The sequence below is a fragment of the Oncorhynchus masou genome, chromosome 25 (assembly GCF_036934945.1).
Source record: "Oncorhynchus masou masou isolate Uvic2021 chromosome 25, UVic_Omas_1.1, whole genome shotgun sequence".
NCBI lineage: Eukaryota > Metazoa > Chordata > Actinopteri > Salmoniformes > Salmonidae > Oncorhynchus > Oncorhynchus masou.
Genome location: NC_088236.1, coordinates 15,388,803 through 15,413,392, shown reverse-complemented (window position 1 = coordinate 15,413,392; position 24,590 = coordinate 15,388,803). Strand labels below are relative to the sequence as shown.

At 43.7% G+C, this 24,590-nt stretch overlaps 1 long non-coding RNA gene across 1 annotated transcript in view; it reads right to left on the bottom strand.

The window, feature by feature from the left end:
* Positions 1-15,198: 15,198 nt before the first annotated feature.
* Positions 15,199-24,590, bottom strand: part of LOC135513816 (uncharacterized) — a 74,140-nt gene continuing 64,748 nt past the window's right edge. Inside the window, exons 2-3 of the long non-coding RNA XR_010451581.1 lie at positions 22,325-22,438; positions 15,199-18,940 (exon numbers count right to left, since the gene is read on the bottom strand). This is a non-coding gene — a long non-coding RNA (uncharacterized LOC135513816). The remainder of the gene's footprint in view (positions 18,941-22,324; positions 22,439-24,590) is intronic.

Genomic DNA, 24,590 nt, shown 5'->3' with positions numbered 1-24,590 from the left:
ACAGGCACCGCATCGTTTATATGCAACGCGGGACATGCTAGTTAAACTAGTAATATCATCAACCATGTGTAGTTAAGTAGTGATTATGTTAAGGTGGATTGTTTTTTATAAGATAAGTTTAATGCTAGCTAGCAACTAACCTTGGCTCCTTGCTGCACTCACGTAACAGGTAGTCAGTCTGCCACGCAGTCTCCTCATGGAGTGCAATGTAATCGGCCATAATCGATAACCGATTGTTATGAAAACTTGAAATCGGCCCTAATTAATCGGCCATTCCGATTAATCGGTCAACCTCTAGTATTCATTTCTCAAACTATGAGAAAATTTGAGTCAATGTGCATCGTTGTTTCATCTTTTTCCTACCCTTACCCTCCTGGTTAGATATTATGCACATTTATGGATTGGTATCAAATGTCATTGCCATTGAGATAGTTATGATAGTAGCAGTAAACAGCAGCCAGCAAGTGATATGAGCGATTAAGAGAGATGTGAAAGGAAGAGAGTTGCAGCCTTGCTCTATCCAATCGTAGAAGTAGGATCAACTTAAAACCCGTCCATGTCTTGACAGATAGCTGAACTAGCCAATTGAGTCAGGTGAGTTGTGAGGTGAGTTGTTTAGAGATGCCTTCTTACAGCTGAGAAAAAAAACAAATTCAGATCACGGAAAATGACAAAACATACTAGCTTCATAAGCATCCATGATCACAAATCATGATATTACGTTGGGCCCATTGGCATTAGATGCATTACACCAATAGATGGTATTTTATATTGTCAATCTAACAGCAGTGCCTATATGATGTCCTTCCATACAGGTGTGACATGCTGGAGTAACGCTTCTATGCAAATGTTGACAGATCTGGCAAAATAAGCTCAATACCTCAATGCTTGCACACACTCCTATTGAATATGCGTTCACGTATTGTGAGTAGGCCTATGCCATCCTAGTTTATATGCCATCCCATTTCAGGTAGCCTAGAGGTTAGAGTGTTGGACTAGTGTTTTGGCCAAGTGGCGGCACCTATTGCTTCACTGCTGAAGGGGGGACCGGTGCGTTTACGGTGGTCGGCCGAGGCAGATGGAGCTTTCAACCAGTTGAAGGCGCTGTTTACTGATGCGCCCGTGTTGGCGCATCCGGACCCTTTGTTAGCGTTCATAGTGGAGGTGGATGCGTCCGAGCCTGGGGTTGGAGCCGTGTTGCCACAGCGCTCGGGCACGCCACCGAAGATCCGACCCTTCGCTTTCTTTTCTAAGAAGCTGAGTCCAGCGGAGCGGAACTATGATGTGGGGGACCGGGAGTTGCTAGCTATAGTAAAAGCCCTGAAGGTGTGGAGACACTGGCTTGAGGGAGCTAAGCACCCTTTCGTCATCTGGACTGACCACCACAATCTGGAGTATATCCGGGCAGCGAGGAAACTGAATCCGCGTCAGGATAGGTGGGCCATGTTCTTTACCTGATTTACATTTACGATCTCTTATAGACCAGGTTCCCTCAACACTAAGGCCGACGCGCTGTCCCGTCTCTATGACACTGAGGACCGGTCCATCGATCCTACTCCCATCCTTTCAGCTTCTAGGCTGGTGGCTTCGGTGGTATGGGAGGTGGACGCGGACATTGAGCGAGCGTTGCGGTTGGAACCTGCATCTTCACAGTGTCGCTTGGTGTCCATGATCAATTGACTCGGTGGGCTCACACACTACCTTCTTCAGGTCATCCGGGGATTGCGGGGACAGTGCGGGATCTTAGGGGGAAATACTGGTGGCCCACCTTGGCCAAGGACGTGAGGCTCTATGTCTCCTCCTGTTCGGTGTGTGCCCAGAGTAAGGCTCCTAGGCACCTACCTAGAGGGAAGTTACAGCCCCTCCCGGTTCCACAACGGCCCTGGTCTCATCTATCGGTGGACTTTCTCACTGATCTTCCCCCATCTCAGGGGAACACCACCATTCTGGTCGTTGTGGATCGGTTCTCTAAGTCCTGCCGTCTCCTCCCATTGCCTGGTCTCCATACGGCCCTACAGAGGCTCTATTTACCCACGTCTTCTGGCACTATGGGGTGCCGGAGGACATAGTATCTGATCGAGGTCCCCAGTTCACGTCCCTTGTTTGGAGGGCGTTTATGGAGCGTCTGGAGGTCTCGGTCAGCCTGACCTCTGGTTATCACCCCGAGAGTAATGGGCAGGTGGACAGAGTGAACCAGGAAGTGTATAGGTTTCTGCGGTCGTATTGCAAGGACCGGCCAGGAGAATGGGCGAGGTACGTCCCATGGGTGGAGTGTGCCCAGAACTCACTCCGTCACTCCTCCACGAACATGTCGCCATTCCAATGGTTGCTGGGCTACCAGCCGGTCCTGGCGCCGTGGCATCAGAGTCAGACCGAAGCTCCTGCAGTTGGAGGAGTAGGTATAGCGCTCGAGGGAGACCTGGCGGGCAGTCCAGGAAGCTCTCAAGTAGACCGGTGGATGGCAGAAGAAGAGCACTGACCGTCACCGCAGTGAGGCCCCTGTGTTCGCACCAGGGACAGGGTCTTGCGCTCGACCCGAAACCAGCCCCTCCGCCTGCCCTGCCGGAAGCTGGGGCTGCAGTGTGTGGGGCCATTTGAGGAGGATAAACGAGGTGTGTTATAGATTACAACTTCCCTCTTACTATCGCATTAACCCCTCATTTCATGTGTCTCTCCTCAGGCCGGTGGTAGCTGGTCACCTACAAGAAGGTGAGGTGCAGGAGGTCCCTCCGCCCCCTCTGAACATCAAGGGGTCCCCGGCGTACATGGTACAAGCTACTCTGGACTCAAGATGCTGGGTGAGGGGCCTGCAGTACCTCGTGGACTGGGAGGGGTACTATCCGGAGGAGAGGTGCTGGGTACCGGTGGGGGACATTTTGGATCCTTCCCTCTTGAAGGACTTCCACCGCCTCCACCCGGATCGCCCTGCGCCTCGCCCTCTGGGTTGCCCTCGAGGCCGGGGTCGGCGCGCTGCGGGAGCCACGCGTCAGGGGGGGGGGTAATGTCACGAATCCCGCCGATGATGGTGCCTCTTCCTGTTCGGGCGGCGCTCGGCGGACGTCGTCGCCAGCCTACTAGCTGCCACCGATCCCCTTTTCTGTTTCATTATGTTGTGTCTGATTAGTTGCACCTGTTTCGTGTTTAGGTTTTGGTTGTGGGCTATTTAAACCCGGTAGGCCCGCCGGCTTTTGTGTTGGCTTGTTTTTCTGTTTATGGTGTGTGATTATTTTGTGGATTCCATTTTTTCCGAACAATTTCATCCTGTTTGTTGGACTGGTTCTTTATGCACCCTTGTGTGTGTGGCGTGACCGTCTCTCTGTTTTTGGAACTAAAGATCCACATCTTTGAAATTCCCTGCTCTCTGCGCCTGACTCCTCCACCCACTACTTCTAGAAGCCATGACAAGATCCTCTCCAAGGGCCGGAGAAATATCTTCATCTTAACAGACACAAAAAGCCAATCATCACCTGCAAGCAGAGGGACACAACCTCCTGGCAGAATAACAAGATGGATACATATGAAGTAGGGATCTGGAGGGAAGGGTGGATGGAGGAAGAAATAGGAGGGAGGGAGGGATGGATGGAGGGGTAGATTGTGAGAGCGAGGGAGTGATGGGGGTATGGAGGAATAGAGGGAAGGGAAGTGTCATAGTAGACTGTGGGCCTTCCTTGATCTTCCTGGCTGTTCCCGCCGAAGATGGAGCCGGGCATCAGGGGGGGAGCCACGTGTCAGGGGGGGGGGGGGGGTACGCTCGGGAGCCGCGTTGCAGGGGGGGAGTACTGTCACGAATCACGCTGAAGATGGTGCCTCTTCCTGTTCGGGCAGCGCTCGGTGGTCATCGTCGCCAGCCTGCTAGCTACCACCGCCTTAATGGAATAGTGGTGTAACATCTCACAGCAAGTACTGTAAAATTTGGTGCAGTCCATGAGGAGGAGATGCACTGCAGTACTTAATGCAGCTGGTGGCCACACCATATACTGACTGTTACTTTTGATTTTGACCCCACTTTTGTTCAGGGACACATTATTCCATTTCTGTTAGTCACATGTCTGTGGAACTTGTTCAGTTTTTGTCTCAGTTGATTAATTAAGCTTGTTATGGTCATACAAATATTTACACATGTTAAGTTTACTGAAAATAAACGCAGTTGACAGTGAGAGGAAAGTTCTTTTTTTGCTGAGTTTATCATTCATATGAGGAGACTGACAAGGAGAGGTCAGGACATCACACCTCACACTCAGCAGTGAGAGTTCAAACTCGGGTCAGGTCACCCTCCTGATAAAACTCACACGCACACACACACGGCAGAACCCTGACTTGAGATTTGTGCGCGTAACCCAGTTGACATCAATTCATGGTTCACACAGTCAGTATTGTATCTCAGGACAGGATCATTTGCATCACATCCATCTACAGGTAACTCCCAAAATAAAGGAACCACTTAAGTAGATGTGTGTACAAAGTATATTGAAAGCAGGTGTTTCCACACAGTTGTGGTTCCTGAGGTAATTAATCAATTAACATCCCATCATCCTTAGGGTCATGTATAAAAATGCCCATTTGCCCATTATTTTGGCTACCATGGTTAGAAGAAGATATCTCAGTTCCTAATATACTTCAGGGGTCTCAAACACTGAGGTATAATAGGGACTGGAGACTGACGAAGTCATCACGTCATCCAAAAACATGGCAGACGGAAAGAATATAACATTTTTATATCTTCGACTGTGAATAATGGGAAAAAACGGCCTCAGCAACAATTGTTTAAATAATTAAACAGATGTTTTGTGAACAAAAGTGATGACTGAAGTGTCTTATGTGGGGTATGAATCCTACTTACCTTCGGTAACATAGATAAGATGTTTTATTTGCATAATATGCTTATGTGAGATGCTTGTCATTAGAATGTATCCCTTTGGACTATAGGGTTGGCAGTTTTCCCTTCTCAGCTGGGGCTCAGTCACCTGGGGCCCAGAGAGGGGAGAGGTCAGGCTTGTCTTCATATGTGAATGTATCTGTTAAACCATCTGGTGCTATGCAGAATATCAGAAGGGGAGGAGGACAGAATGGAACATTGTCTTCTCATGTGAATGTGTCGTTACCTATTCCTAAACCATGTGAAGGAATGGCGTGATTAATGGGGAACCAATTAATTGTCTCCACAATGTCTGTACGCCATTCACTCCCTCCTTTTCCCATTGGGGGAGGAGTATGGCCGTGTCTGGAACCATTGTATGTCCCCTCTGATGTTGCATTTATCTTGAGATAGTATATGACCTAGTGGCTCACTCCCTTCAGTGAGCTTGTCCAGGAGTGGGGTTTACTTGAGATGGGGGTACAGTATCTAGAGTTGACAATTGATATATGCCATTGGATTAGTTGGTGTTTTTGTACTATGAAGTACCAGGAACGAGATTAGAACCTTGTCTTAGAGACCAAACTGAACAACATAGCGAATGCTATCTGGCTATGGGATACTCCTCTCTCAAGTAAAAGTCTTTCTTTGTGAACAGTTCCTATTATCTGTGGTTTGTCATGTCGACTAGGGGATCATTGCTATAAAAGATCTCAGTTGCCATTATGTTCACACTCTCAACTATTCATTAGAGATAGTGAATTGTTGAAAGTCAAATGCTATTGCAAAGCTTAATTATTGTTAAAGGTGTAGTTTAAGTGTAACTCTGACTGGTGTGTGAAGTTTGTCTCTCTCTCTCTCTCTTTGGTAATACAGAAATTAATCTACCACACTTATTACTCATTTTCTCATCTGGCTTCTCTATGTGGCCTTCTTTGGAAAATGTCTTTCTGGGCCGGGCATCAGCGACACTACAGTACCGAAGCAAAACTGTAGGAGCAATCTAAACTGGGCTTCTAGACCGGAACCCTGGGCCTTTGGTCTCAAAGGAGCATAGGGGGTTTAAAGGGATTATATGTGTGTGTGAGTGTGTGTGTGTGTCTTAGTCACCAGATCTCATTCCAACTGAACAGTTCTGGGAGATTCGGGAGCGGCGCCTGAGAGAGCGTTTTCCACTTCCATCAACAAAACACCAAATTATAGAATGTCTTGTGGAAGAATGATGTTGCACCCCTCCAATAGAGTTTCAGACACTTGTAGAATCTATGCCAAGTTGCATTGAAGCTCTTCTGGTGACTCATGGTGACACCAATAACCTATTAAGGCACTTTATGTTGGTGTTTCCTTTATCTTGGCAATTACCTGTATCTTGGGCCCAGTCTTTCATGAACCTGTGATTTAATTACAACAGTTTTTTAGATGGGTTTCCACACCCTGTAGTTTGTTCAGTGGTTGGATGGGGCTAAATGTTTATTAATTCATCAGCAGGCAGTTTCAGAGAGAGGCTTCAGCTGAAAGAGACAGAGAGAGAGAGATGAGAGATGTCTCCAGGAGAGAACATAAGAGTAGCAGGTGTGTAACCATTAGTCAAACCAGTTGAAAAAACTTTTTGCAGTTTCTAAAGAAAAAATCAGGTAGGTCCCTTCCCGTTTAGTTTCCTTCGGTGTAAGAAACGTCTTGCAACAGAATCTGCGTCATTAATACTCCCTCAGGCTCCAGAACAGCTGCCTGCAGACAAACCAAACCACACACCCTGCTCCTGTTAAAGCCTACATTATTAAACATGACATCTGAAGCAATAGAACCGCCCTGAAAAGCCATTGAGACAACGTCCATTTCAACATCTCACCAATAAAGCTTTGGGAGCATATGAACCTTTTTTCTGTACTATTTTATGTGGCACCTGATGAAAGGGGACACAAACATAGATTATGGACCATGTTTGACTCCAATGCTTCCCACAGTTGTCCTTTGGGCGATAGACCATTCTTGATACACACGGGAAATTGTTGAGGTTGAAAATCCCAGCAGCGTTGCAGTTCTTGACACACACAAACCGGTGAGCCTGGCACCTGCTACCATACCCCATTCTAAGGAACTTAAATATTTTGTCTTGCCTATTCCCCTCTGAATGGCACGCATACACAATCCATGCCTCAATTGTCTCAAGGCTTGAAAATCGTTCTTTAACCTATCTCCTCCCTTACACTGAGTACATTTACATACACAATAATAATTTGATATTAAACTGATTATGGCAGGAGGCCGAGTATGGCATTAGTCATGTAAACACCCTCCTCTGCTTATCTTAATCGCCGTAAGATCATTATTATCATTATCGAAGTGAGCATACGGTGATTAAAACAACTGGTTTTCTGATTCATATTATTAGGACATGTAAAGAGCTTAATCTGCGTTCCAGCAGTGTATTTCATCAGCACTTCTTATGCACAAATGAAGTGAGTTCTGAAAAAATGGAAAATATGCATCTCATAAAAAGTTTTCACATAAATTTTATATGGCGGTGTCAAAATGCATTTGCAAAACTGGTCGTGGTCACTGTGGGAAAACGTTTACTTAGATTGGTGATTTTCTGCATTTATCAGAGTCCCATCAGTAGCCTGATTTCAGATGTGTCCATGTCAACTGGATTATTAGGGAAATCATTCTTCTTGCAAAGCATGTAAATGTTTTAAACAAACTATTATATTAATCTGACTCTCCACAATAACCATATTATTGTGTGCATGCAACTGTGCTCATTCACTGAAGTGGATTTAAGAAGTGACAGCAATAAGGGATCATAGCTTTCACCTGAATTCACCTGGTCAGTCTATGTCATGCAAAGAGCAGGTGCTCATAATGTTTTATACACTCAGTGTAGATATACTGTCACACAGGCGCACACAGACGAGAACACGCACACGCACATGCACACACTCACACGCCCTTCTCTGAGTGTGTTTAATATGTAAAGGTCCAATAGCATTTAGACAGGGAGTCATGGCCTGTAGAGCTGTCCCATAGAGCCCCAGACGTCACTTAGCCAAAGGTCACTGTTGATGGTAGCAGCACACACAGACTGGCCAATCAGAGACAGGGCCAGTGTCTCACATGCAGGCCAAATGCCACCTCACAAAACATTTTGCATACAGTTTCTCTCGGTGACACAGACAGGACACAAACACACATGGCACGCTCACACGCACGTGCACAGGCACAAGCACGCACACACACACAGGACTTTATTATTAAAGTTTATTGTTGTTTATTGTGGGGTCTGAAGAGCTCCTGAGTGGCGCTGCGGCCTAAGGCACTGCATCTCAGTGTTTGAGGCGTCACTACAGGCACCCTGGTTCAATTCTCGGCTGTAATTGGGAGACCCATAGGGTGGGGCACAATTGTCCCTGCGTTGGCTGGTGTACGCCGTCATTGTAAATAAGAATTTGTTCTTTACTGACTTGCCTAGTTAAATAAATAAATGAGGGCTAGACACATCAATATATTTAATGTGAATAAGAGCAGACATTTAATTGAGGAGCAAGAATCAAGTGTTAATCTAGACTAGAGCAGCTTGTTTTCCTCTCGCCTGCCTCGTAGACTTTGTTTACTCACTGTCCCCCTGTTGACATCTGTCTGCTGCTGTCAGCTCTCATGGTGGTGCCTGGAAACCTTATAGCCTTGTCTAATGCTATAGTAAGCACCACAGGACAAACATTACAAGCTTCTGGATGGATCACTAAAATGTCTACACCTGCCTGGGGCTGTATGTATCAAGTGTCTTAGAGTAGGAGTGTTGATCTAGAATCAGGCCCCCTGTCCATGTAGTCTCACTTATTGTGTTACAAAAAGGCAAACTGTTTTGAATACTAATATTACGGTATATTCCCACGGGGAGCAATTATAGTGCCTGTAACTATATTTAGACAGACTTTTTAAAACAAGTTGTTTTGTTTTTTTATAATAATTTGATTAGAAACATTCATTGTCGTTTTTTTAGGCCTTATCAATAGTGAATTTCTAGCTTATTGACAACGTTGGCTTGTCCATGGTTGCGACATAATGCAATTTACAGTAGGCCTTGCACCTACAGTATATCAGTGCAAATGTTTAAATATATATTTCCGATAGGCCAACGCAATAATTTAGAACAATGTGTACTTCAAACATGTTCAACATAGGCTATTTAGACAGTTTGTTTCTGTAGGTTATTTAACAAACCAGGCTGTAACGGACTAACATTTGAATTTGACTTGATAGCATCGCAACACATAAAATACCATAAATACGCAACTCAAAGCAACCACACATATTTAGCATAATTTGATTGGCGGTGAGGGGTGAAGCCTCGACACACCTACAGCTAATTTATACTTCAAAACCCAGCACTTTTGCCCCACGGGCAGCTACAGTGCACATAATTCCTGCTGTGGAAGTAGTACAAATATTTCAGACACACCCCCTGACCTAAAGCTCTACCGCCAGCGATAAGATTTACCATTGTGTTAGGTTTGATAAAAAAACGCTGTCTCAGACGCCTCTCCAGAATCTCCCATAAGTCTTCAATAGGGTTGACATCTGGTGGCTGATATGGCGTTGGCATAGTTTACATCGTTTTCATGCTCATCAAACCATTCAGTGATCATTCGTGACCTGTGGATGGGGGGCATTGTCATCCACTCCTATCAAGACAGAAATGATTCACCATAGGTTTAAGGTGATTACTCCGAATGGCTGTGTATTTGTTGGCGTTTACCATGCCCTCTAAGGGGTTGAGTGGACCATGAGAGAGCCACCAGATCCCTTATTTACTCAGGTGTTTCTATTATTTTGGCAGTTACCTGTACGTCATCTGTTTTACTGTGAGGGACTGAAAAAATGTAAAGTGAATGTTAAAAATGAGGCGTAGGTCTCTAGCAGTCTGACACAATATGGTTTTGTAGCTTGTTTCTATGGCTTTCTGAGAAAATGAGTTGAAACGGCACAGAGGATGGTGCATTAAAGTGCTCAGCTAATCTGTATCTTTCATGAAGACGAGGACAGAGCCATGCGAGGAGCTGCACTAGAAATGTGAGCAGGAGCGTGTGTGTGTGTGCCATTTTTTCTTCAACACACCAGAGAGCTCAGACTAAGCCTTGTTCCGTCCTATGACTGTGACACAGGTGGTAGGGGGCTTTGTCCTAGATCACACACTACTGTAGCAAACCCATCTGCCAGAAAGAGTGCCTGAGGGCACACAGCGGCTGTGCAGGTGCGTGATATCTCAGTGTTGGACTGGGGATCTAAGACAAAAAACATTTAGCATTCTTCGTCACTTTAAAACAGTCTGTCTCCCCAGGCTGGCTATGTAGTATACACAAATCCACACACACACAGAGACAAAGACAGAGAGAGAGAGAGAGACAGAGAGAGACAGAGAGAGAGAGAGAGAGAGAGAGAGAGAGAGAGAGAGAGAGAGAGAGAGAGAGAGAGAGAGAGAGAGAGAGAGAGAGAGAGAGAGAGAGAGAGAGAGAGAGAGAGAGAGAGAGAGAGAGAGAGAGAGAGAGAGAGAGAGAGAGAGAGAGAGAGAATCCGACTATGAACACAGAGACCATCTTTTAATAAGGGAGCTATGCTGGAACAAACAGTGCCAGCTGTGCCCTTCTCTCGTTCCCTCAGGGGAACACCAGGGTCTGGACTGAGGTGATAAGTGCTGAAGGACACTACCGACATAAACAAACATGCAAACAAAACCACACACACACACGTGCACACTCTTTCACTCACACATAAAATGTGCAATAACACAAATGCTTGCTATTACAAATGATGCAATCTTATTCATACCTCTTCGGCACCACGAGAAATGAAATATGCACAGATTATCCCTCCTAAGAGTACATTTGCACCAACACACCACCATACCAACCTACAGTACCAGTCAAAAGTTTGGACACACCAACTCATTCAAGGGGTCCTCTTAATTTTTACTATTTTCTTCATTCCAGGTGTAGCTGGTTGAGAGAATACCAAGAGTGTGAAAAGCTGTCATCAAGGCAAAGGGTGGCTACTTTAAAGAATCTAAAATATATTTAGATTTGTTTAACACTTTTTAGGTTACTACATGATTAAACGTGTTATTTCATAGTTTTGATGTCTTCACTATTATTCTATAATGTAGAAAATAGTACAAATAAAGAAAAACCCTTGAATTAGTAGGTGTGTCCAAACTTTTGACTGACACTGTATACAACCTATTTTAGAGAATTGTTTGGCAAAATAGAGCATGGATGTATGTCCCCATCACCTGCTGGAGTCATTCTTTAATCATTACATGTGTTATTTTACCCACTGTGTACCACCTGTAGAGAAACCATGATTATCCATACTGAGGAGTGGGACATGCACACAAACAACCACACATACAAGTAAAAAGAGAATTTTAGAAGAGAGATAAGTGGGAAAACAACATTTTATAAGGCCAGGAAGTTGTCAGTGGCATGAAAAAAACACATAAATTCCAACATGATCTACAGTGGAGAGAAAGGTAGTGGTTTTATCAACTGGCTTCTGGTTGTAATTAACACACAGGAGGAAAGGTATTGTGTGTGTATAGACTCACCAAATACAACAGTGAAATGCTTACTTACAAGCCTTTAACCAACAAGGCCTTTAACCAATGCCTAGAAGAAAACATGCATTCATAGATTTGTTATTTGAGTCTTTTATTTGAAAGGGTGAGAACAGAGTGTCTTGGACATATTAGTGGAAAGAAACTAGAGGATGAAAGCATTTGAGAGAAAGAGGGCCATGGAGCATCTTAAACACGGACAATATTAGACCAAAGAAATAATATTCTGATGCCATTTCACATAACAGTCTGAACTAGGTGCATGAAAAGTAGAGGACATTTTTTTTGCACCAACAGACATACTTATCTCGCATACTTTTCCTATTTCCAGTCAGACGTTTAATAAAATGTTACCATTTAATAACCTCACTGTGTAGCACCAGGAAACCCCTAACAGGTATCTCCTGATATCTAGTGTCAGACTTGGCTGTCATGGAAACCAGTTGAAGTAGGTGTCTGCCTTCATATTAAAGATATCTTATCACATGTGAGTGTGTGTCAGTTGTAATTCCATCCTGCTCGACTCCTTGTCTGTGATTCTTTCCTAATAGGTGTCACCCGACTCTCCCCCCCTACCAGAGCACATAAACATGGAATTGTGAGGGAAGCCGAAGAGCGTGAGCAGAATACACAAGATGCCATTTCTAAATAATCAGTTCCTCTTGTCATGCTGGTCATTGCATACCTTAGAGAGCTATTTATAACTAGTCAGAAATGTTTTATTTTACCTTTATTTAACTAGGCAAGTCAGTTAAGGACAAACTCTTATTTTCAATGACGGCCTAGGAACAGTGGGTTAACTGCCTGTTCAAGGGCAGAACGACAGATTTATACCTTGTCAGCTTGAACTTGCAACCTTCCGGTTACTAGTCCAACGCTCTACCCACTAGGCTACCCTGCCGCCAGTATCCCATGCCAGCTAATGTTTTTTTTATTTAAGTTTTTTAACCCATAGATATTGTTGTGATTTTTTTGGGTCACTCAAATGTCACATGAATACACATTAGACGTGTAGATTTGCAAGGAAATGTGCTTTAAAATGGCAAAATTCTCTTGACCAACAAAAGAGGTGTGAACAGTTTGGGTCATGAACAATGCTTGTGCCCATGGTAATGGACGTGGTGCAAGCGCGCCTGCGGGGGGGGGTTGATGTTCCCCAATACTGGAATGGGAGTGAAAACGTTTGTCTAGGAGTGAGGAACGTCAGGGAGGAACTAGTGGAAATGCACATTCTTACTGTAGGAAGTTGTTTCTGATGCTAGGGCCAGGCAGGAGCAGTGGGGGATCGCAGCGTCATACGCACAACTTTGGGATTTGTAACTTTCCAGTTCTGAGGTGGGATTTGGGTTGATTTGATTGAACTCAACTTGAATTTCTGATTTATTCTGCTGACTTGAGGACATTCTGTCCCTACTGAGTACACACGTTTGCAGCTGGGAAACTTCTTTCTCCTTTTTGAGATATGAAACAAAACTGAACTGAAACCAAAGCAACAGTGTAAATGCCCCAATGGAGTAAACTCTTGAGAACTGATTCCCTCTTTAGCTATCAGGCCACATCCAGCAGTAAAGTAGAAAATAATTAACTTCAGTCTTGCCATTGTAATGCCATACAATCCTTGTGGTTCAACACAGATATGTCTGAAAGAGGTGGCATGCCAATTTAGCAGGCCATTGGACTGACAGCAGAGAAAATCAAGATGAGCAGTTCGATGACCAAGGCACTCTACCATGAAATTGACAACGTAAGTAATGCATGCAAAGTAGAGGATAAAATGGCCTAAAAGAACTGATGTACTTTAACTATTTAAAGGTTTGAAAAGTCCTTTCAAAATGATTTGGTAGGCGATAATCCTATGATCAAAAAACAAAAAACCAGGAGGACAGACAGTCCAATAAGCTGTTCTCTGCTGATAAGGAATAAAAGCAACATTTCCTTCTTTGGCTCAGAAACTGACACATACCCAGTCATAAACAGTCAGTTTTAATACAGTGAAATAATGAAAGAAATAGGTCAATAGAGATTTAGTGAAGGACTGAATAGTTTATGGTGAGCTAAATTATTACTTTTCAAAGAAAATGAATGGGGACTGTAATGCTATTCCATTCATACCAACACCTCTCTACCTTCTTTAAACCAGAACAACACTGATTGTACATTCTGTCAGTGACAGAAAATAAGCTAGTCATCCAACTCATCAGTATCATGAGATAGGACAATAGGAGGCTGCAAAGTGAAACAATAAACCATTGAAATGTAAGTGGAATGGACCGTTAGTGAGAGTGGAATAATTGCATATTAAGTGAGATGGAGTCGACATCTGAAGCCAGCGTCTTATCAGATATTTACATTAAATTACTGGCTAAGCAGAAGCTATTGTCCCAATCTGACAAACACGACGGCCAATTTACACAACTCTAAATGATTGTCCATCTCCTTGGACGCACTGACGAATACGAGTGTCTGCTACTAAAACACAACGCAATTTGACTTGATGTGCTCTTTCACTTTGTACCTGGCTATTTGTTTTATTTTATGCACTTTGAGATTATTCTGTGTAATGAAAAAGGCTTTACAAATGTAATACATTATTATTATTATTATTAAATATTATTAATGGGTACAATGACAAGTTTTAAGTGACAACAAATAGGCCTAATTATTCCAACAGTGAATACAAGGAACAACAGTTGTTTTTCAGGGTGAGAGACCTGCACCCAAATGTTGCCTTTGTTTCAATGCTCAGTAAAGTAACACTCGGTCACTGTGCGATTCAATTTTGAGGTGACACACGTATAATCTACAGAATGCATCAAACTATGAGCGTTTTAGACTGTGTGGAAGGGTGGTTGGTGGTAGTTTGAAGATGCAACACCGTCAGCAAGGCTGTCATATCAATTGCTGATGCATATCCAATAGCTGATGCTGATGCAAAGCAATGGAGGTGGTGTACAAAATAACTCCCACTTCACTACAGATTGTCTCATCAAAACAGAAAACTTAACCTAAACTCAACTGGATAATGAACTTACCGCCATATAACACAAGTGAATCCTCTGAAAATCTTTTTTTTTAAAGTGTATAGTATTATAGCTTCAGACAGGTGCATGTAATTTGGAGCTCATTCAGTCTGGCTCACACAGTAATGCTTTTAGCATGAGGACAGTCCTGAATTAACCTTGTTCTATTTTTATTTATTTGTTTAAGTGTTTGGGGGGATGGGGTAGATCAGCTTTAATATTGCTGATAGAATGTGGCTTCCATTAATGTGGGGCGGCAGGTAGCCTAATGGTTAGAGTGTTGGGCCAGTAACTTGCTGGATTGAATCCCTGAACTGATAAACTGTGTGTGTGTGTGTGTGTGTGTGTGTGTGTGTGTGTGTGTGTGTGTGTGTGTGTGTGTGTGTGTGTGTGTGTGTGTGTGTGTGTGTGTGTGTGTGTGTGTGTGTGTGTGTGTGTGTGTGTGTGTGTCAGAGAGTGATCTGGGTGACCCGCTCATGGAGAGATTTGTATTGATCCAGCCCAGACTACCATCCTTCAGGTCTGGAGCAGGCAGGCTAGACAGACAGGTGTTGTGTCTCCTGTGCTAGCCTTAGTCTGAGTCAGGTCTATGTCCACCACCACACAGCTCTCAGGACCAATGCAACATGACAGGGGGGGGTGGAAGCCCCTGTTAATGTGAGAGTCAACAGTGTGTTTGTTATGTAAAAATGGTCCATGTAAATAGATCTTAGCATGATCACCAACAGGCCAGACTACCCCAGGGGCAGAGAGAGAGGTGTGTGTCTTGTTCTTCTATCCTTGTGGGGACCTAAAATCCCCAACAGGATTGTAAAAAGTGTGTGTGCCTGTGTGTATATGGTATCTCTGTGTGTGTGTAGTATATTTGTGGTGTGCGTCCTCCTCACCTGTTGTCTGATGGTAAGAAGGAGAGAAAAATCAAATCCAATTGTATTGGTCAAATGTGCTGAATACAACAAGCGTTGACCTCACAGTAAAATGCCTACTTACAAGCCCTTAACCAACAACACAATTTTAAGAAAAAATACCCCCAAAATATACTACTAAAAATAAAAGCAACAAATAATTAAAGAGTAGCAGTAAAATAACAATGGCGAGGCTACCATATATACAGGGGGTACCGCCACAGAATCAATGTGCGGGGAGCACCGGTTAGTCGAGGTAATATCTACATGTAGGTAGAGTTATTAAAGTGACTATGCATAGATAATAAACAGAGAGTAGCAGCAGCGTAAAGAGGGGGGTGGGGGTAATGCAAATAGTCTGGGTAGCCATTTGATTAGATGTTCATGAGTCTTATGGCTTGGGAGTAGAAGCTGTTTAGAAGCCTCTTGGAACTAGACCTGGCGCTCCGGTACTGCTTACTATGTAGTAGCAGAGAGAACAGTCTATGACTAGGGTGGCTGGAGTCTTTGACAATTCTTAGGGCCTTCCTCTGACACCACCTGGTATAGTGGTCCTGGATGGCAGGAAGCTTGGCCCCAGTGATGTACTGGGCTGTACGCACTACCATCTGTAGTACCTTGCAATCGGAGGCCAAGCAGTTGCCATACCAGGCAGTGATGCAACCAGTTGGGATGCTCTCGATGGTGCAGCTGTAGAACCTTTTGAAGATCTGAGGACCCATGCCAAATCTTTTCAGTCTCATGAGGGGGAATAGGTTTTGTCGTGCCCTCTTCACGACAGTCTTGGTGTGCTTGGACCAGGTTGGACCATCGTTGGTGATGTGGGTACTACAGCCCCGTTGATGTCGTTGGCAAATGTAATGATATTGTTGGAGTCATGCCTGGCCATGTAATCATGAGTGAACAGGGAGTACAGGAGGGGACTGAGCACGCACCCCTGAAGGGCCCCCGTGTTGAGGATCAGTGTGGCTGATGTGTTGTTACCTACCCTTACCACCTGGGGGCGGCCCGTCAGTCAGAAAGTCCAATATCCAGTTACAGAGGGAGGTGTTTAGTCCCAGGATCCTCAGCTTAGTGATGAGCTTTGAGTGCACAATGGTGTTGAATGCTGAGCTGTAGTCAATTAATAGCATTCTCACATATGTGTTCCTTTTGTCCAGGTGTGGAAGGGCAGTGTAGAGTGCAATTGAGATTGCATCATCTGGGGATCTGTTGGGGCGGTATGCAAATTTAATTGGGTCTAGGGTTTCTGAATGTTGATGTGAACCATGACCAGCCTTTCAAAGCACTTCATGGCTACTGAAGTGAGTGCTACGGTTTGGTATTCATTTAGGCAAGTTACCTTTGTCGTGTCTTTGGCATCATTAAAAGTGAAGACTGTTAGTTTATCAAATCAATTCTCTGCAATTATTATTACGTGATTAAACTAATCATGGAAATGTAATTAACTAGGAAGCTGGGGCACCAAGGAAAAACTACAGATTACAAAGTTATAATTTTCCTAATATAACTCTTCAGATATTTTAATATCTGATCAATTAGTCTTCTTATTAATGAACTATTATTTACCTCACTTCAGTCTCATTCCAAACATTGTGAATTGTTGGTTTTGAATTGCTGCACAAACCAGCCTTTACTATGAATCATCCATACACCAATTGGCTAAATCAGTGATTTACTAACTAACTAAATAATCCCAGAAATGCATAAACAAACAACACAGTAGATATTGGTTACTAACACGGGACAGGGAAGATTCCCTAGTGGGCTAAGCGGATATGACGGCTTGGTGGACAAAGGGAAGTGGGTGTGGACTGAGAAAGAAGTGGAAAAGACAAAAGGGATCACTACACACAGTTGGTAATTATATTAATGGAAATGCTAATCCTTTTCACATGAACGCTCACTCATTCGGGAATAATTGCAATCACTATATATTTCCTCCCAGGTGTCGTCTTGATCTCTGTTGGCATTGTCAGTCCGACTGCTGGGGAGTCAGTTCATCCGCATCTCTTTCTATCTCTCTCTCTGAAGACCAAAGTCTTTCGTTAGAATGGATACTTCAGAGTACCATTCAGAAATGTTCTCATGGAATAGATGTTTCGGCGGTTGTCGGACTTCGCATTCCAGGTTTACATAATTTCTAGCTGCAGACTAGTAATTAGTATCTAAGATTTGCCCTTGTCCTGTAGGGATTGGGGCGGAAGGTAGCCTAGTGGTTAGAGCGTTGGACTAGCAACCAGAACATAGCAAGCTCAAACCCCCAAGCTGACAAGGTACAAATCTGTCATTCTGCCCCTGAATAGGCAGTTAACCCACAAGGCCACCATTGAAAATAAAAATTTGTTCTTAACTGACTTGACCTAGTTAAATAATGGTTAAATAAAATTGATAGTCTCAGAGTTGAACCATTTCCAGCTGTGTAGCCAATGCTCCACTTGGTATGGTTAGGAATTCAATAACTATTTGCAATCAGAGCTCACGCTGTGGGTTTGCTCAGACTTGGAACTCAAACCTATGCCACCTCAGCTAACACTGAGGTACGCGCTGTCTAATGAGGATTTCCTCAGAATGGGTTTTTATTCATAACGATAGAAAAGGTGGTTCTATGACGCCTGATGGTGTCTGTGCTCACAGGGGTGGGCCAATGACTTAGTTAAACTTTAAATTAATACAATTTTCTCAAAATAAAGGTTTAACATCACATTACATCATTTCACAAATAGTTTCATATTTTATACATGAATGAGATGCAAACTTCTTAATTGATAAATGTACACATTCAGAGATATAGTTATGTGTGTTTCCTGCTCTCTCTGAGGTCACCGAATGAAACACACTGGTCATACCCGTCCCTTAAGTGTCCAAGGACCATTCCCAACTCCTCACAAGTGGACATTTTGTTTCAAATTCACATTTTGGGGATTTCGCCATGTGAAATCCTTTGTTATCTCCGTGTCTCTCTTTCTGCATGGCCAGGGGGAGAGAGTCTCCGCCAGGAATTTACGACATGAGATAACAGAACCTGGGTGTAGGAGAGAAAGAGAGAGAGGGGGAAGCCACAATCTATACCCAACAACGGCACATCATGACACCTTAGTGTTCTTGGGCACAGGGACTATGGTGGTCTGCTTGAAACATGGTGGTATTACAGGCTCAGACAGGGAGAGGTTGAACATTTTAGTGATAACACATGCCAGTTGGTCAGCGCATGCTCAGAGTACACATCCTGGTAATCCGTCTGGCCCTGCGGCCTTATAAATGTTGACCTGTTTAAAGGTCTTACTCACATCGGCTACAGAGAGCGTGATCACACAGTCGTTTGGAACAGTTGATGCTCTCATGCATGCCATAGTGTTACGTGCCTCGAAGCGAGCATAGAAGTAATTTAGCTCGTCTGGTAGGCTTGTGTCACTGGGCAGCTCACGGCTCTGCTTCCCTTTGTAGTCCCCAGCAGAGCCAGAGAATACAGTTTCCTCCTCTCTGGCTGTGTGATGCTGTCCATGTGGTACACCCACATCTCTATCACACCACCCAACAACTGGCCCATCTGACAGAGTGGAGGAAGGAGGAAACAAGGAGGAAAGAGAAGGGGAAGAAGGATGGGGGGAGAGAGAGAGTTGGGAGAGAGAGAGTGGGAAGAGAGAGAGTGGGAAGAGAGAGAGAGAGAGAGAGAGCATGAGAGAGTTAGAGAAAGCGCGAGAGATGATAAGGTAAGAACATATCAGTCATCTAAAGTGGCCTCTCCTTCTCCTGTTCTATAGTGTCACAGATGGAAGTCAGGAAGTGGACAGGTGAAAGCAGAACAGCTGCTAGGCATATTGCTCTCACCTATCCTGTCCTGTCACATCAGTACTGACATAAGAAAGTAGCTTATGAGAGACAGACATCCTATGTATGCCTGTGTGTCTTTGGGGTATGCTAAGAGTTTTGACATGTGAAAGCAGAACAGCTGCTAGGCATATTGCTCTCACCTATCCTGTCCTGTCACATCAGTACTGACATAAGAAAGTAGCTTATGAGAGACAGACATCCTATGTATGCCTGTGTGTCTTTGGGGTATGCTAAGAGTTTTGACATGTGCTGTACAGTTCATTTGGAAAGTATTCATACCCCTTGACCTGTTCCAAAAGTTGTTATGTTTCAGACTTATTCTAAAATGGATAATGTTTATTTCCCCCATCAATCTACACACAATACCCCATAATGACAAAGCAAAAAAAGTTTATTTTTTAATGTATTTTTATTTTATTTACTGAAATATCACATTTACATTAATATTCAGGCCCTTTACTCAGTACTTTGTTGAAGCACCTTTGGCAGCAATTACAGCCTCAAATCTTCCTGGGTATGATGCTACATGCTTGGCACACCTGTATTTGGGGAGTTTCTCCCATTCTTCTCTACAGCTCCTCTCAAGCTCTGTCAAGTTTGATGGAGGGTGTCGCTGCACAGCTGTTTTCTGGTCTCTCCAGAGATGTTCGATCGGGTTCAAGTCCGGGCTCTGGCTGGGCCACTCAAGGACATTCAGAGACTTGTCCCGAAGCACCTCCTGCGTTGTCTTGGCTGTGTGCTTAGAGGTCGTTATCCTGTTGGAAGGTGAATCTTTGCACCATTCTGAGGTCCTGAGCACTCTGGAGCAGGTTTTCATCAAGGATCCTGACTAATCTCCCAGTCCCTGCTGCTGAAAGACGTCCCCACTGCATTATGCTGCCGCCACTATGCTTCACCGTAGGGATGGTGTCAGGTTTCCTCCAGACGTGACGCTTTGTATTCCGGCCAAATACTTTAATCTTGGTTTCATCAGACCAGACAATCTTGTTTCCCATGGTCTGAGAGTCCTTTAGGTGCCTTGTGGCAAACTCCAAGCAGTCATGTGCCTTTTACTTAGGAGTGGCTTCCGTCTTGGCACACTACCATAAAGACCTGATTGGTGGAGTGCTGCAGAGATGTTTGTCCTTCTGGAATGTTCTCCCATCTCCACAGAGGAACTCTGGAGCTCTGTCAGAGTGACCATTGGGTTCTTGGTCACCTCACTGAACAAGGTCCTTCTCCCCTGATTGCTATCTCTAGGAAGAGTATTGGTGGTTGGTGGTTCTAAACTTCTTACTTTTAAGACTGATGGAGGCCACTGTGTTCTCGGGGACCTTCAATGCTTCAGACATTTTTTGCGACATTACCCAGATCGGTGCCTTGACACAATCCTGTTTCGGAGCTCTATGGACAATTCTTTCGACCTCGTGGCTTGGTTTTTGCTCTGTCATGCACTGCTGTGGGACCTTATATAGACAGTTGTGTGCCTTCAAAATCATGTCCAATCAATTGAATTTACCACAGGTGGACTCCGATCCAGTTGTAGAGACATCTCATGGATGATCAATGGAAACATGATGCACCTGAGCTCAATTTTGAGTCTCATAGCAAATAGTCTAAATACTTAATAAAAATATTATAGAAAACTCTGTTTGCGTCGCCATTATGGGGTATTGTGTGTAGATTGATGAGTATTTTTTATTTATTTAATCCATTTTAGAATGTGGAAAAAGTGAAGGGTCTGAATACTTTCCAAATGCACTGTATGTAGGTTAACTAACACTGCTAATGCCCGAGTCACCACAGAGGTGAAAAAGGCCCTGACAAGACCACAGAACCACAAATTATAGTTCAGGCCCTGCTAGGTACATAGGCTATCCAGTCTGGATTCAGGCAGCAGGGACAGAGATTCTGCCTGGGTGTCAGTCTGTTGACTTGAGAAAACTCCTTGGATGTTCTAGCTTGTTGTTTGACAAGGAAACAGCAGAGGAGTTGGCTGAGGCAGAGGCTGCAGCCCAGGTTACTAGCAGCTGGAGATCCTGTCTGTAAACATCCACAGGCCTGTTATTCTCTCCAACCTGATGGCCTACTCTGATCAGGGGATCAGTTTGCCAAACCCGGCTATTGGTGCTCACAGCTAGGCACAAGGGAGTTTCAAGAGGCACCCAGACAAGCAATCTGTGAGGTCAACATTTGGGTCAGATTGCATTATTATTATAGGGAGCCTATACTTTCAGCTTTGGGTTTTTTTTATCCAAGAAACTAAGACAGTCTTGACTTTTAAAAGGCCTTGCAGTTGAATTGTTGACCATAAATATTCTCCTTGAGGTCTAAGTTTTCCAACAGTACATGCCAGTGGAGGCTGCTGAGGGGAGAACGGTTCATAATAATATCAGGAACGGCGTAAATGGAATGGTATCAAAAACTTTGGAAACCATGTGTTTGATACCATTCCACTGATTCCGCTCCAGTCATTATTAACACAAGCCTGTTCTCCCCAATTAAGAGTCTTGGTGGCTCCTGTGGTACATGCCCCCAGGGGATAAAGTCTTTGAGTTATTTTACTGGTTTGGGGATTTCTGCGACATCATTACAGCCAAACTTTATTGGCTTATATGAGTTGAAAATGAAAGGCTAATGGATTGGGAGATACAGGTTCGGACAATTGATTCCTGACCAGGAGGTAAACAGACTGTTAGATCTCATTAGGCCTATGAAGCCAAACAGAGTTTAGGTGAACCTTCAATGCAGACTTTGTTATAGGGAGTCGGCTGTTTGTCTTTCCTATGGGGAGAGAGCTGTGGAGATACTGTATTCTCAGATGAAGAGATGGAGTTAGGGGGAACTGAAACCAGACAGACTCGTGATCCACCAGGGACCTGTTAGCGATGCGTTCAGAGCCAAAATAGCACCACAGATACACAAGCAGAGAGAAACCTGTACAAGCAGAGAGAAACCTGGACAGAATGTGATTCCATAATAACTTTAGGTTGCTGTTAAGGGGAGGGTAACATCTCTTGCAGAAGGTAACAGAGTGAAATGACGGTTATTGGCCATAATGGTAAATCCAACATGGCTGCCACTCCACCACTCTACTAGTTGTAACAGCACAATGTCTAACCTGCTGGTTGTACTGTCTGGCCATCTGTGTCAGGAGGGAGGAGAAGAAACTAGCGGTCTGCAGCAGGACTCTTCCCATGATGCCCATGTAGGTGGACATCACCACCGGGTAGCTCTGCAGATAGACACACACACACAGGGGGGAAAGGAGTTAAAGAGAAAAACATAATGTGACGACAAGGGCTTGTTTCACTACATACAACAGGGACCAATGGGCATAGACTAGAAGGTGTAACTCCTGTCACAGTGAGTAAATTCAGTATACGGCATAATATCTTCAGAGCCTTCAGAACAGACCAGTCAAAGTTAGGTTATTGTATGACAAACAGAGACCTAAAGAGGCTAAATGGCTTATCCTTATCCAATTTAGTTATTATACAGACATCTGTATTTGAAAGTGAAGGACATACAAAAGAACACAGAGTGAAAGAGAGTGACAGAGAGAGAAGGCTGGAAGATGACAGGTTCCTACAGAAGGTTCTGGCAGAGCGAAGGTCAAGTCAACCTGTCAGTTACAGATGAACTCTCATACAAGACAAATGGAAAGGGAGAAAGACAGATATATACGGTGCATTCAGAAAGTATTCAGACCCATTGACTTTTTCCACATTTTGTTATGTCACAACCTTATTCTAAAATGTATTACATTTCATTTTTACCTCATCAATCTACACACAATACCCCATAATGACAAAGCGAAAACAGGTTTTCAGAAATGTTTGCTAATTTATAAAAAATAAAATAATAACCAATATACCCTATTGAGATAAGTATTTAGACCCTTTGCTATGACAATACTTAAAATGAGCTCAGGTGCATCCTTTTTCTATTGATCATCCTTGAGATGTTTCGACAACTTGATTGGAGTCCACCTGTGGTAAATTCAATTTATTGGACATGATTTGGAAAGGCACACACCTGTGTATGTAAGGTCCCACAGTTGACAGTGCATGTCAGAGCAAAAACCAAGCCATGAGGTCAAAGGAATTGTCTGTAGAGCTCCGAGACAGGATTGTGTTGAGGCGCCGATCTAGGGAAGTGTACCAAAACATTTTTGAAGCATTGAAGGTCCCCAAGAACCCAGTGCCCTCCAACATTCTTAAATGGAAGAAGTTTGGATAAAACAATTGTTTTAATTGAATTTAATACGTTGAGAAAGAAAAGGAGTAGTCTTTTGTTGTTGGGAATAGTAATCTCCATTTGTCCTGTAAATTATTTGTAGATATGACCTTTTTCAGCCTTTTTTGTGGTTCCTTGAATCTTACTTTCTTATTAATACGTCTGTCAACCTTATAGAATGTATGTTTTAGGTCGACTGCTAAAATAATAGTTCCTATAGGGATTTGATCTAATATAGCTTGAATTCTATCTAAAAACAACAGATTTGCCCCTAGTGGGATGCACAATGAAATCAATGCATATTTATCAATGAGTATGTAAGGTACAATTCAACACTACAAAACGTCCTTCCTGGTCCGTGTGCTGGGATATCAGGGAAAAGCGTGTATTCTTATTTATCAGGATGCCCACACCTCTGCTGTTATTACAGTAGGTGGCAGCATATGACTCTCCAACCCAGCTCCTCTTTAAATATTCACTTTCGCCTCTTTTGAAATGTAACTCTTGCAGGAAAACCACATCTGCTGACAATCTCTTTAATGTTCAAGAACCATATGCTTTTTTCCCCCATCATGGAGCCTGTGCACATTTCATGTAACAAGTTAGATTTTTGGGGTCTAGTATAAAATCAAAGTTAAAGTTGTCTGTTCCGTCATGACAAACACTGGATAAGGTTGCACATAAACATATCTTGAATCATGCAGTCCTGCATGGACATGTTAGATGAAAGAACATATTTCTTGAATATCCTACAATCTCAGTAGTCTATTACACAGACTAAAGAACTGTGAATTACTCTATAAAGTGATACCAAATATTTTCTATTGCGTGATGCTGAAGAAACAAATTGGTGCGACCAAATCATGGGCTTGTTCCACCAACTGAAGAACTTAGTGGTATTAGCGTCACCGGGGGGGGGGGATATTAGTCTGTAGCCCTGTCAATGGGTGTTATTTTTATCTGCTGCAGAGTAACGTGTAGCTCTGTCAATTTGGCTGTTGGGAAGAAAACTCAGGACACAGTTAACACGTGTGTTTAATACAGACATGAATAGCAGGGCATAAGATCTAACTATCTTGGCTAAGGGTTCCTCTCCTCATCATTCTGCCTACAGTACCAACAACACAATCAGGACATAACCCCTGACC